Source organism: Acanthochromis polyacanthus, chromosome 8, assembly GCF_021347895.1.
Source record: "Acanthochromis polyacanthus isolate Apoly-LR-REF ecotype Palm Island chromosome 8, KAUST_Apoly_ChrSc, whole genome shotgun sequence".
Classification (NCBI taxonomy): Eukaryota; Metazoa; Chordata; class Actinopteri; family Pomacentridae; genus Acanthochromis; species Acanthochromis polyacanthus.
The window spans coordinates 40648341-40664097 of NC_067120.1; positions in this window are offsets into that span (position 1 = coordinate 40648341).

Consider the following 15757-nt stretch of genomic DNA (forward strand, 5'->3'; position numbering starts at 1 on the left):
AGAGGCACGACGATTCTGACAGAAACAACCGGCGCACAATAAAAAGTTATCTTTTGACTCGGCTTTGGCCACAGCCCTTAAAGATTTGAAGTTAAAATTCAACTTGAAAGATAAACAAAGGACGGCACTGAAGTGTTTCATTGAGAAGAAAGACGTATTTGGACTTATGCCGACGGGATATGGCAAATCCTTAATATACCAGGTGGCTCCGCTGGTTGGGAAGCTAATGGGACTTAGCCACAATCCGCCGGCGATCTAGGAACTACGTCAGCCTATTCGTTGCGTTGATTGGTTGTATACCTACCCAATTGCTGCAGAGTGATTTGATAGACAACCTTTTAGCCCGCCTCCCTCCCTGTCAAGACTAGACCCTTGTGCCTTCAGAAACATGGGTCTAGCGCGGCTAGGCTAAAAATCTGCGGTTGTGTGTTCAAAAGCAGCACCTTTTTAATAGGCAGGGCTCATCCAGGATTTGAACCCAGGACTTCTCACACCCAAAGCAAGAATCATACCCCTAGACCAACGAGCCACAAACGCATAAAGAAGTTTCACCTCCACAGCCTGAAATGATCCAGAGATTCCCTTTGAGACCTCCCACCAGAAAGGAAAAAACTCTCTTTTACCAATAAGAAACCTCTGGCAGAACAGACATCTGCCTCGACTGGTCAGGGTGAGGAGAAAAAATGGCAGTTTGATTCAGACTAAGACTGACCCAGTCAGAAAGACATCACAACTTTTGAGAAGTTTGCTCATTTTGTTTTCAAGGTCAGCATGTTCAGTTGCTTTCAGATCAGCAGGAAGTAAATTGTTCTTTCTTGTCATCAATCACGGTAGTTTGTTCAAAAGCTTCTCATTTCCACCAAGCAGGGTTTGTCCGGGATTTGAACCGGGGACCGACCTCTCAGACCCAAAGCAAGAATCCTATCCCTAGATCAGGGGTCGGCAACCTTTAACACTCAAAGAGCCATTTCGACCCGTTTCCCACAGAAAAGAAAACACCGGGAGCCGCAAAATCCTTTTGGCATTTAAAATGAAGACAATGCTGCATATATCACTTTTTTACCTCTATGCCCTTGTTAATCAGTCGTGATTAATTAATTACAAAGCCTCCAATTAGATAGATTCATTTTTTAATCGTGTCCTTCCACTAATATTTATCTTACTTGGTTAATGTCATTTTTGCTCCTGGACCTCATATGTTACATAATGTTAGCTGGAAATCAATATTTTGCGAATGTCCATTTAACTTGTAAAATCTATTTATCTTAAGCTAATAACTTTTCTCCGGTAAGTCGCTGCCCTATTTTCCAAGACGACACTCCTCTGACTCTCTGACCTGCTGCCTGGATGCTGGACGTCACATTGAGCTGTGCTCTCTTGATGTAACGTCGTATTAGCCTGACATATCAAAGAGTAGATACTGAGTAAGACAGTTATCCGTAGTTTACCTTAGTACTCACGAGTACCCGACACTATGCAGGACTCTGCTGTGAAGGCGGAGATGTGCAGCAGTGGTCTATTTACGACAATTTTAAAAAAGAAAGAAATTTGAAGGAGCGACGGCTAGGATTTAGGAATGGTGGCCCACTGCTGAATGAATGTAGAGCAAACACTGGGATCCAAAGATCAACAGGACTCCAAATGAATACCTGCAGGCCGGTGAGTGTCGGAGACTGACGGCTGGGACGCATATTTTAACAGACAAAAATTAAGACATTTTATTTTGATGTTACAAGATCACCATAATCTTCAAATTTAGAATTAAATTTTAAAAATTCATCTAAAATAAAAGAAAATTTAATTAAATAGCCTGCTGATTATTTATTTTCCAAAGTTACAGGGAGCCACAGCAGAGGGATGAAAGAGCCTCATGCGGCTCCGGAGCCGTGGGTTACCGACCCCTGTTCTAGACCAACAGGCCTCATTACAATACCTGGATTTTACCTCCACAAATGGACGTTTGATTGATGCGGTTTCATCTATCTGTCTATCTCAGGGTCTTCAGACAGTCTGATGAAGACGCTACAGTGTCATCACCCGACCAGTCCAATGATTCCCTTTGAGACTTCTCTTTAATAACTTCAACAGGTTTCTGACTTCATAGGTCTTGTTCTATAATCACACCAACTGTTATCCTTTTCCCTCCATTTCCCCTCCCTGAGCCTGGTTCTACCGAAGTTTTCTGGTGAAAGGAAATTTTTACTTCTGTTGACAGTCTCCAAAGGAAGTCTTCATTAAATAAAAGAAATATGTCATTAAAATGAATTTACGGAATTTAAGTTGAAGATCTTCTGAACGGTCCAATCAGAAGTCCTTGTTATGACTCAATCTCTGAAACCCATCCTATTCAATGAGCTTAACGTCAGTTCTGTTTCATTTTTGAAGACAAATGTGTTGTTGATATTCAGTGTTTTTTGTTCTGATGGGATGTCTGATGTCTGTACAGAGGTCTGGATCCTTTGGTTCAGTTTCACCTCCTCCTCAAACACCAGCTTCTGTTCAGGTGAGTCTGACGGCTTCAACATTACGTTTAACAGTAACACCATCAGGGTGGTTTCACTCCTCACGGTCCATAAACTGACTCGCATGATTCTGTTTGTTTGCTGTTGTGGCTGAACACAAACATGTCGACTCCTCTGAATTTCCACTGAAAAGTCCATAAATGATTAAACGGAGCTGCTGAGACCTTCAGCCTGAATAATTGAACTCGTTGCTTTGAACAGAAACCAACCACACAAACCCCCGTTCTGTTTTTGATGTTTGCATTAAACCTCAGAGCTCTTTTATGTCTTGTGCAGATGTCAGATAACCGCCGCGTCCTTTCATGTTCAGCTAAACTCTAACTCAGACGCTTGTTCAACCAGTAAGAGCAACTTAATTGTGTGAGACTTTAGTCGTTCACAGAAATAATCGACATGCACCGATGAACATTCACAGCTTCCAGGTAAAAGACTCACAACGTTATTGTAATATACAGGAACACACCAAGGTCACAGCTGGTTCCTTTACTTTCTGCACTCTGTAGTCTCTTAAAAAAAACTTTAGAAAAGCACCATTTCGTCCCTCATGAATGTGTTTTCATCAGTCAAAGGTAGAAAACGGTGTGAACACCTTCATCCTTCACTTTATTGCTTTGGTTCAGCTCATTTTAAAAATATTGATTTCCTCATCTTTCATTGATGGATCAGTTTAGTGATGGAGGAAATAAACTGTTTAAATTAAATAGACAGAAGAACATCGATCCCAATCTGTACACTTTAAGGTTTATGATCAGCAGCACAAGGAAAGTTTATGTTGAATTTTTTGTGATTCACACTAGAAAAAATGTCCTTCTCAAACAACGAAAAAAGCTTATTTCAAAGAACTTTTACCCTGAAATAAGTGGGAAAAAAATCTGCCAGTAGAAGAAGTGAAAAATGTCTTGGTAAGATTTGTTGAAAAAGGATATGATATTTAGAATATTGAGAGCTTAAAATTATCTGGGAGGACTTATTTTAAGCTATACTTCACCAGGACTGTCAAGCTTCGGTGTCTTAACCTTCCTGTTGTCTTTATTTACGGCACCAAAAAATATTGTTGCCTTGTTTAAAAAAATCCAAAAATTTAGCAAAAAATTCCCCAAATTTATAAAAATTTGCAAAACCTTCACGAAGAAAATTCCTTAAAAGTTTCCTTTAAAAGTTTTATTTTTTAAATAAAAAATCCCCAAATTTGACAAGAAATTAAAATTTGAAAAATCTAAAAATTGTAAATATTTTTAAAAAATGAATAAAAATATTCCCAAAAAAGCTAAAAATATCTAAAGTGATTCCATATATATCAGTAAAAGTTCTCATATTTTCTTTAAGAATATTCTGGAAAAAATCCCCCAAAATCCAAGTCTTTGAGTTTTTGCAGTGCAGCATCACTGCTTCTGAACAAACTGTTACTGCCAGTGGTTTTAAACAGATTTCTGTCACGATGGACACACATTTGCTAACTTTGGCCAAATACTGAGTTGTTCTGGACACATTTTTGGACAAATTTTAGTGTCTGAATGATTTTTGAGTTGTTTTGGACAATCTGTGCAAATTTCAACAGTGATTAAGTTTGGGTCATTGGACGTGTTAGACTTCATAGATTTTATTCTAAAATGACACCAACTGTTTTCCTTTCCCCTCAACCCAACCAGTCGAGGCAGATGTCTGCCCTCCCTTAGCCTGGTTCTGCTGGAGGCTTCTAAGTAGTAAATTAGAGTTTTTTTTCTGCTGTTGTCGAGTCTCATAGGGGAATCATTGGAGGTGAAATGTTTGTGCTCATTGGTCTAGGGATATGGTTCTTGCTTTGGGTGTGAAAGGTACTGGGTTCAAATCCCAGATGAGCCCTGAATGTGAAGCTGTCTAGACTTTTTTTATCCCCCCTTTCAGCTTTGACAGGATAGAGAGAAAGACAGGAAAGTGGGGAGAAGAAAGAGCTAAGGACCATAGGCTCAAAATGATGTAACGTATTCCATCATTATTCTATAATACTTTAAACTGACAGAAGAACATTGACCTCAATCTGTAGCTTAGAGTTTGTGATCAACACAAATGAGTTTACTTTGAACTTGTGATTCAGCATCACTGCTTCTGAACAAGCTTGACATTTTAGACAATGAGTAGTTTAACAGACATTTTTAATCATTTTGGACAACTTTTTTGAATTTAAACAGTAATTTTGGATCATTGTAGAATTCTCCAATACTTGTGTAATTTTGAGCAATTTGCATGATTTTGGGGTTTTTCAAACAAACTGAGTAGTTTGAAACAATGCGGTTTTTTTTAATACAGCATCACTGCTTCAGGGTGTTAATCTTTGGCTTAGACATACTGATTCCAGTTACAGAAGATAACTCCACTAAACAGAGCCACAGCTGCTCACCTGTACAATAACTTACTCAGGTAACTATTAGTTCAGAATGAAACAGGACTGACTTCCTGTAGAACAAGCCGTCACACTGTTGTTGCAGAACTCGACCTGAACAAACAGGAAGTGGCAGAGACACGCCGTTGAGTCTTTGAAGCTTCACAGCAACTCTCAGGAGACGAATCCAACAGCAGCAGCTCCTCTGATCACACATTCGTTTGAGATTCGGCCAGAGTTTCAGCCCCAACAGATGCGACCATTTGTTTAATTCAGCAGAAATAAAAGTTCGCATTTGGTACATGGAGGCTGATAAGGATCAAGATCTGTGGAAAAGCTTTTACTGAGACACAGCAAAGACTCAGAATCTTTAAATCGCCTCAGAGAGACAGACATTTAGGGAGAAAAATAAAAACCACTTTTCTCCCTCAGAGGTTTCACATCTTTTTCTTGTAAGGGACCATAGAGAACCTTTAAAATGGTAAATCTGAGAGCAGCTTTTCAAAAGACTCAAACCACAGGACAGAGTTCAGACACTTTATTGGAGACAAGTCAACAGATCATCCTCAGTGCACAGATTCCATTTAAACTGCAGCCTGAAAGAGAGAAAGAATATATATTAGGAACCATAAGATTACCTGGTTCTGCATCTCGAGTGACTATTAATGATCAGAGTTCTGTCTTCATACTGGGAATATCCCCCCCATCATATGACAACATTCCTAAATTGCTTGAAAATGATCCAATTTCTGAGTCAACAATTTCCTAAAAAAAGAAGTGATTAACAGAAACCAAATTCAGCGTTTAGACTGAGACACCTGGATGGATTTAAACTGATCTGGGTCAGTTTTTAGCAGAACTCAGATGTTTCTCCTCCTAAATGTCATGGTTCCATCTGCTGAACTGATGAAGTTCTGAGGCTCAGAAATGATGGAAAAAGTCCATTAAAAGTGATAAATCTGGACCCACCTTTGACTTCCAGGACCTGAAACTCTGGAGCTATTCCCAGTATGAAGGTAGAACTCTGATCATTGATAAAATTTCTCGAGATGACGAACCAGATGATTCTCGTTGACCCTATAAGGCATAGAAGTCAGTTTAAAGAGTAATAACTCACCTGCACTGGGTTAGTCCACTCTTCACCTTGAAAGTATCAAAGACTGAAAGCATCAGCTGATCTGCTGAAACTTTGCTCCAGCTCTAATGGACATCCTGAACACCGTCTCCATCATTAGAAAGTCTTCTGGGGATGCTGAGGAACATATCTGGATAAAGCAGTGATCTGATGGAGGTTAGTTCTTTATGGAGTGAGAGTTTGACATTTGTTGACCTGGATATTTACGACCATAAGGCCTCCAGTCAGAATATTTGATGTCATACATTTTAAACTTATCTTCCTCAGGCAACAGATGCTGGAAGTTTAGCAGCCCTGAACCATGTTGTGGACTTGAACTGCCGCTGTACTCATAGTTCTGCCCCAACTGCACCCCATTTCCTGCTCCATAGGTAACAACGGAAACTTCCCTGTGATGAAGACCAGATGATGGGAGTTCATGCTGGGATGCAGCGATGTGTTTGGTTGGTTTGAACTGGTTGTAGTTTGACTGTTGTACTGGATGCTTCGTTTCTCCTTCGTTATAACGCTGGCCATGGTTTCCCCCCCTTAGAAGTCCTTCGTAGTGCAAAGAAACATGGAGGTTTGTTCCATCAGGTGAAGCTGTTGGACTTTTACTGTCGTATTTTTTGGCAGGATTTATCTGGAAACCGTAGTAGTAGTCGTCATCTACGCTGAGATGTTGGGAATAGTTTGGGATTGGCAGGGTAGGAGACTGATGTTTGACTGGATATTGTTCGGCTTGCTGGGGAGGTGTTTGACCTTTATCATTGTGTTTTTTGGCAGGATTTACCTGGACGTTGTAATATAGCTTGTCTTCATCGAGGTGTTGGGGATAGTTTGGGATTGGCAGAGTAGGAGAAGGATGTTTGATAAGATATTCAGCTTGTTTGATTTGCTGAGGAGCTGTTTGACCTTTACTGTCATCTTTCTTGGCAGGATTTATCTGGAACCCGTAGTAGTCACCGTCTACGTGGAGATGTTGGGAATAGTTTGGGATTGACAGGGTAGGAGAAGGATGTTTGACTGGATATTGTTCGGCTTGCTTGATTTGCCGGGGAGGTGTTTGACCTTTACTGTCGTCTTTCTTGGCAGGATTTATCTGGAACCCGTAGTAGTCACTGTCTCTGCCGAGATGTTTGGGATAGTTTGGGATTGGCAGAGTAGGAGAAGGTTTGATTAGATGTTCAGCTTGTTTGATTTGCTGAGGAGGTGTTTGACCTTTACCATAGTGTTTTTTGGCAGGATTTACCTGGACGTTGTAGTATAGATTGTCTTCATGGAGATGTTGGGGATGGACTGGCAGAGTAGGAGGCAGATGTTTGATTTGATGTTGTTCAACTTGTTTGATTTGCTGAGGAGCTGTTTGACCTTTACGGTCATCTTTCATCTGGAAACCGTAGTAGTTGCTGTCTATGCTGAGATGTTGGGGATAGTTTGGGATTGGCAGGGTAGGAGATGGATGCTTGATTGGATGTTGTTCAGATGGTTTGATTTGCTGAAGAGAAACCGCTTGACCTTCACTATAGTGTTTTCTAGCAGGATTTACCTGGACATTATACAGGATGTCTTCACTGAGATGTTGACGATAGTTTGAGATTGGCAGAGTAGGAGACGGATGTTTGATTTGCTGAGGAGGAACTGCTTGACCCTTACCGTAGTGTTTTTTGGCAGGATTTATCTGGACGTTGTATAGATTGTCTTCGTGGTGATGGACTGGCAGAGTAGGAGGCAGATGTTTGATTGGATGTTGTTCAGCTTGTTTGATTTGCTGAGGAGCTGTTTGACCTTTACCGTAGTGATTTTTGGCTGGCTTTATCTGGAAACCATAGTAGTCACTGTCTACTCCAAGATGTTGGGGATGGTTTGGGATCTTTAGGGGTGGAGCCAGAGGTTTCACTGGATATTGAGTTTGTTTGATTTGCTCACGAGGAGATGCTTGACCTTTATCGTGGTACTTTTCTGGAGGATTCTTGCTGGAGCTGTAGTAGCCACCGTCTACAGCGAGATGTTGGGGATAGTTTGGCATCGGTAGGGTTGGAGATGGATGTTTGATTTGCTGAGGAGGAACCGCTTGACCTTTACCGTAGTGATTTTTGGCAGGATTTATCTGGACGTTGTATAGATTGTCTTCGTGGTGATGGACTGGCAGAGTAGGAGGCAGATGTTTGATTGGATGTTGTTCAGCTTGTTTGATTTGCTGAGGAGCTGTTTGACCTTTACCGTAGTGATTTTTGGCTGGCTTTATCTGGAAACCATAGTAGTCACTGTCTACTCCAAGATGTTGGAGATGGTTTGGGATCTTTAGGGGTGGAGACGGAGGTTTCACTGGATATTGAGTTTGTTTGATTTGCTCATGAGGAGATGCTTGACCTTTATCATGGTACTTTTCTGGAGGATTCTTGCTGGAGCTGTAGTAGCCAGCATCTACAGCGAGATGTTGGGGATAGTTTGGCATTGGTAGGGTTGGAGATGGACGTTTGATTTGCTGAGGAGGAACCGCTTGACCTTTACCGTAGTGTTTTTTGGCAGGATTTACCTGGACGTTGTAGTATAGATTGTCTTCGTGGAGATGTTGGGGATGGACTGGCAGAATAGGAGGCAGATGTTTGATTAGATGTTGTTCAGCTTGTTTGATTTGCTGAGGAGGAACCGCTTGACCTTTACCGTAGTGTTTTTTGGCAGGATTTACCTGGACGTTGTAGTATAGATTGTCTTCGTGGAGATGTTGGGGATGGACTGGCAGAATAGGAGGCAGATGTTTGATTAGATGTTGTTCAGCTTGTTTGATTTGCTGAGGAGCCGTTTGACCTTTACTGTAGTGATTTTTGGCTGGATTTATCTGGAAACCATAGTAGTCACTGGCTACTCCAAGATGTTGGGGATAGTTTGGTATCGGTAGGGTTGGAGACAGAGGTTTGATGGGAACTTTGTGAGTCTGTTTGATTTGTTCACCAGGAACTGTGTGCTGGTGAGGATATTCAGGTAAAACAAGGAGTCTAGGGTCAGTACTTTTAGCATAAACTGGTTTAGAGATCTGTTTTTGTTGCTGCACAGAACTGAAGAAAAACGGATTGGATCCAGTCTTGATTGAACCCGATTGAACTTTTGTTGGGTCCATGTACCTGTTCTGGACAATACTTCTTGGTCCGTTTACAAAGTGACCCGTTTTACTGCTGCCAGGGGTTTTTGGATATACAGTTTGTGGAATCGGAACATTAAGGCCAAGAGGATACCTCGACTTGGAACCTTCATGGGGATTCTTTGCTCCGGTTGGGTCTTTTGTGGAACCTTTGCTTGAAGAACCAGACAGGACACTGAAGCTACTCGGGCCATATCTAGAATAATCGTTCAGATCTGAGCCTTTACCGACGTTGAGAACAGGAGTCTCCTTGTGGAACTGGAAGCCTCTGGGTCTGGGTGGAGGAGGAACTTCTTGGGACAGTTTGGGGGCAGAACGGTACTGTGGCTTAGATGGGCTCAGGGTTTGACGGTACAGGTTTGGTCGATACCAGCGAGGGGTCCTCATGACGCGTCTCCAGGGCTTCTGCCAGGTTTGGAGCTGAACTGTAGGATGCAGGTTCCTGTGATGCCACCTCACAGTCTGGAGGTTCTGTAGAGGATGACGGAGTCTGTAAACAGACACTTCCTGTTGTGACTTCCTGCCAACAGGCCAGGCTTTAGGATACACAAAACGTCTGCCTACAAAGAACACAGATGTCCGTTAAAATAACCGTATTGTAAGATGTTTGACATGTTCAAATATTTTACCGTTACAGCATTTTAATGAATCATTTCATTTTAGAACCATCTGAACATCAGAACCCACTGGAGGCTTTGAAAGACAGGCTTGCTTTAAAATAAAAATAAGAGTTGCCAAGATGATACCATTTATCAGAGACAAACCATGAAGAACTTTGATGGCTCTTGGCAGAATCATGGGTAATATTTCTATCTGGAGAGTTTAAAAATCACAATATTTCCTCATCACTTCATCCTACATGTGTTGAATTAAAATAACACGCTTCCACTAATCAGATTCTGTAAATAAAACAACTTGGTCATGTTTCCTTCAGCTGTGACCAACAGTCAGGTGACAAATTCAGTTTTCAGGTGAACTGCAAACGAGGGAACATCTTTCTGCTGTTAGTAAGAGTGAAAAAGTTTGAGGCGGTAAAAATATTGGGTTCAGAGTCGATCAGAATTTATCGTAAATGACAAATGGAAGATTTCAAAAATTAGAGACAAAAAATAACAAAAATGGTCCAAAAAAAAAAAAGAAAAAAAAAAAAAAAAAAAGAAAAAAGCAAAATTACCAGAATAAAATAATGCAGCATGGCTCAGAAACCGTGAACAGAGGAGCAGATGTGGAACAAAACTCAAGATGAATTTATAAAGAGAAGCTAAAGTTTGACTGATGATAAAAATGACACTTATTGGTAAGAAATAACATGACAATTGTCCAGAATTACTTTAAATTTGTCAAAAATACCTAAAATTTCACAAAAACATCCTGATAATTGTCAAAAAAAAAACCAGCAAAAAAAAAAAAAATTTTTTAAATCACTCAAATTGTTTAAAATCCCACAATTTTCAAAACTCCACAAAAATGAACCAAAAATGCTTAATATGAGTGACTCTGCTGAACATTATGCAACTGAAAATAGAATTATGATGAAAAGGAGGAATAAAAAGATGCATTTATGAGGAGAAGCTAAAGTTTGACTGATGAAATGACATTTAGTGTTAAAAATAACATGAAAATTGTTAAGAATTATTTAAAGTTTGTCAAAATTTACCTCAAATTTGTCAAAAAAAAAAAACCCTGATAATTGTGGAAAGTTGCCAAAACAATTTGCAAAAAACAGTAAAAATTGTTGAAAGTCACAAAATTATTTTTAAACTCTATAAAAATGAACCAAAAAAAAAAAAAAAAAAGAGACAATGAATAAAAGCGGTGTGGATCTGCTGAACATCATGCAGCTAAAAATAGAATTATGATGAAAATATGGAACAAAACTTTGGAAAAAAATAAAACGACATTTATGAAGAGAAGCTCAAGTTTGACTGATGATAAAATGACATTTGGTAAAAATAACATGAAAATACTCCAAATTTTAAAAAATTTCATAAAAATGACTTAAATTGTTGAGAAAGTTACTCAAAAAAAGTTGAACAAAAATTATCCTCAAACTCTGCAGAAACCAAACCAAAATGACTGAAGCCGGAGGTCTCCAGTCTGCAGCAGGAATAAAACGTGTCCTCCCTGTTCTGCTCCTGTAGGGACTTTATTTACCTCTTCAGTCAGTTTTAGTCCCTCCTGTTTTACCTGAGTAGGATCTGAATTCCCTCAGGATTAATAAGGGATCTACAGTAAAGAACTTCTCTCTTCTCAATAAAACACGACTCACCTGCTGGAAGAGCCGAGGAGAACCCGACTCCACTGAACCAGCAGAGCAGCAGAACTCTGGGAAGAAAAACAGAAGAAGCTAAGAACCAGCAAACGACAGAGAGCCTTAGAGCAGAAGCAGATTTACCTGAAGATGATGAACCCAGCAAACATTCCCGCTGCAGCTGCTCACCGACAGTCCTCTAAAACCTGCAGCTCACGGTCCAGATTTAAGGTCGAAGGTTCTCTACAGGCTGGAGTCAGGATGTCCAACAGGTCAGGATCCACCGTTAAAGAAGACGATTCTACCTGCAGCTCACGATCCAGATTGAAGGCAGAAGGTTCTCCAACCTACAGGTGAGGATCCGGCTTTAGAGCAGAAGATTCCACCTGCCAGCTGAGAGCAGCTGCTTTAATGAGCTCAGGTAAGATCAGAGCTGCTTTAACGAGCTTCCAGGTGAGTCCAATGATCAGAGATGATGGTGATGGTCTTCCATGGTGCTGCTGAGTTCTACTCTTTATTTTACTGATTCACCAACTTTAGCTTCTCTTCATAAATTCTTCTTTTTATTCAGTTTTGTTCCTTATTTTCTTCATAATTCTGTTTTTAAGCTGCATAATGTTCAGTAGATTAACACTGTTTTCATTAATTAATGAAGTCATTTTTGTTCATTTTTGTAGAGTTTTGAAATAATTTTGTGGGGCTTTCTTTCTTTTTTTTCATTTGATAGGGACGATGCAGTTTAACATCGTTCCATTACTTAGCATGAATCTGATGTGCTGCACAGAGAGTTTATAGCAAATGCTAGTTTCCAAGTCTAGTCCCTAGATGGGCCTTTAAATAGAAAAGTCAGAATATTTAACATCATAAAATAACAGAAAAGTTTACAAAAGAACAATAAAATACATGTTCACATAGAAACAAATAATTACACAAACCAGTTCAAAATAAGTTAATAAAAAAACATGGCAAACTAAGAATGATTACAGCTCTGATTTGCTTTTAGCAGCACTTGACCTTTGTAGAGAAGGGTTTTAAATCTGTGATTAATTTGATATGGGTTGGTCATGAATTCCAGAGTTTAGAGCCTCTGAAAGAGAAAGCTGACTGTCCAAATGTTGACTTACATTCAACCATTTTTGAGTGATTTTGCACATTTGTTGTTATTTCCAACTGGTATCAGGATATTTTTGACAATTTTCAAATAATTTTGGATAAATGTTAAATAATTTTGGACATTTTTCACGTTATTTTTACCAATAAGTTTCATTTTATCATCAGTCATTAGTCAGACTTTAGCTTCTCTTCATAAATTCATCTTTTTATTCAGAGTTTTGTTTCATAATTTCATCATAATTCTATTTTTAGCTGTTCAGCAGATCCACACTGTTTCTATTCATTAAGTCATTTCTGTTCATTTTTGTAGAATTTTTAAATAATTTTGTGGGGTTTTCAACAATTTTTGAGTGATTATTGCACTTTTTTTTGTCATTTTCAACAATTATCAGGACATTTTTGAGAATTTTCAAGTCATTTTGGACAAATTTTAAATAATTTTGGACTAATTTTAAGTAATTTTTTTAACAATAAGTTCCATCAGTCATTAGTCAAACTTTGGTTTCTCTTCATAAATTCTTCTTTTTATTCAGAGTTTTGTTCCTTATTTTCATCATAATTCCACTTTTAGCTGCATAATGTTCAGCAGATCCACACTGTTTTCATTAATCAAGTAATTTTTTTGTTTTCTCCATTTTCTGAGTGATTTTTCACATTTCTTGAGTCTTTTTTCTTCTGAGGGCAGTAGGGAGCAGCAGTGATGGTGTTTGAGGCGACTCCTTGTTGATTAACGAGCTGGTTTTAACGAGCTGCTGAGCTGCAGGTGGATCTCAGATCCTCTGAGAAAAACCACTGAAGTGCAGCTTGACGGATTTTACTGCTTCAGTTTCATCAGACTTATTGAAATTCCTCTCAGCAAACAGTCGGAGTTGCATTAAAGTGTTCTTGACGTCAGAGTGGTGAAGGTACGGAAGCCCAGAGAGGCCAGAAGTAGACATGAGAAAAACAAGACACAGAACAAAAATACTGAGACACAAAATGAGAAAAGTGAGACACAAAAAAATAGTGAGGCCAGACAAGAAAAAGGAGACATAAAAAAGAAAATATGACCTAAATGAGACACAAACTTAGAAAGTTTTGACACGAGATGAGAAAAATGTGACACAAAATGATATAAATAAGACACAAAATGAGAAAAATAAGACACACAACAAGAAAAAGTGACACAAAATTATATAAATGAGACGAGATGAGAAAATTTTGCTACAAGCAGAGAAATGTGACAGAAAATGAGAAAACTAGGACACAAAACAACAAAAACTGAGATGGAAAACCAGAAAACATAGACTGAGATGCTCAATGAGAAAACAAACATGCAAAGCAATGAGACACAAAATGAGAAAAAAAAAGAGAAACCAAGACACAAAACAGGAAGAATGAACCATAAAATGAGACAAAACAGACACAAAGCATGAAAAGACAAACTCAAAACAACAAAAACAGAAATAAAACAAGGAAATTAAGATGAAATGAGAACAAATGAGAAAAAAGGAGACACAAAACAAGAACATTGTAATGGAAAATGAGCAAATTAACACAAAGCAAAGCGATGAGACACAAAGAAACACAAGACGTCAAAAGAGACAAAATGAGCGACACAATGAGAAAGACAAGAAAAATGAACCATGAAATGAAAAAAACATGAGAATTAAGACACAAAAGAAGAAAAATGAGAAACAAAATGGAATAAATGAAACTCAAAACGACAGTGTTTTGTAGATTTTCTCTCCCTGACGGTGAATCTGAATTAAATCTGAATTAAATCTGAGTTACATGTTTATTATTAAACCGTTTCCATGGAGCTGCTGCAGGTTTTTACCCTTCCAAAGGGAGTTTTTGTCTTTAATCTGTTTTATTTGCGTCCAGTTTCTTCATTTGTCTGATTTCCTGTCTGAGCTGTAGTTCTTCTGATCGGCCACCAGGAGGCAGAAGATCAACGCTGCTGAAGGTAGAGGATGATGATTGGTTCATGAACCAGGAAACCTTTTTATTCTCTCCCTGATTCATTTAAAGATCATTTTATTAGTTTCTGCTTGTAGATGAAGATCCACAGAATCAGGAAGCTTCAGTCAGACGACCACAAATCAACACAAAACCACTAAAACCACTACAGAGAGAAGAAAGACGACAGAAAGAGAAGCAAGGCAATGAAAAGAGGCACAGAATGAACACGAAGAAGCACAGAATTAATTTAAACGTACAGAAAATGACCATAAAGAGAATAAAACTGAAAGACATGAAAAATGAACAAAATGATGCAAAACTAAAAACAAATCAACGTTAAAATAACTGCAAAGACAGGAAAATATGAGGAATTTATGGAAAACCAAAGGAAACCAGATGCAAAATGAGCACAAATAATTATAAAATACCTGTAAATGCACTGAATATGACCAGAAACGTGTCAGAAATGAATAGAAAGAGATGCAAAATTAACAATAATAAGTGTGAAATGATCACAAAGACACAAAAAGTTCAGAAAATATTCTAAAACCACACAACTACTGAGAAGGTTTGAACAGGTCGCAGGGCATTTTGGACACATTTATTGAATTTAGACAGATTTCAAGTCATTTTTTGGTCATTTTAGACAAATCTGAGTAATTTTTGACAATTTTCAGTCAAAACAGAGAAGAAATAGAACCTGGTCTGGTAATACTTGCCAGAAATCAGATTCTACAGATGTCAGAGCCTCAGCAGTTTGAGAAATGTGGACCAAAGACTGTATTTTAGCAGAAACATGGATCCATCCATAGATAGACACTTACAGGAACTTTATGGAGACACTAAACCAGCCTGGAATGAATATTTTGCACTTTTTCCCCATTTGTAAGGACCAATACTTTTAAGTAGTTCAACAGTTTTCAGTTCATTTCGGACTAATGTCAAGTCATTTTGGACCATCTCTCATTATTTGGAACTTAAAACTTTCTTTTACTACGAGTTTTAAGCCTTCTTTGACACTTTGGAGTCATTTCAGACCAGTTTAAAGTCATTATGGACCATTTTTTTATCTTATTTTGAACCAATTTTGAGCCATTTTGTACAAAATTCAAGTCATCTTTTGTGAAATGTGGACCAAAGACTGTATTTTAGCAGAAACATGGATCCATCCATAGATAAATACTTACAGGAACTTTATGGAGACAGAAAACCACTTTTAGTTGAAGGTTTTTGCACCTTTGAACACGTTCAAGGACCAGTAATTATTAGCTGTTGTCAGTTTAGTTTCTGTAACAAATCCAAAGTCTTCTTA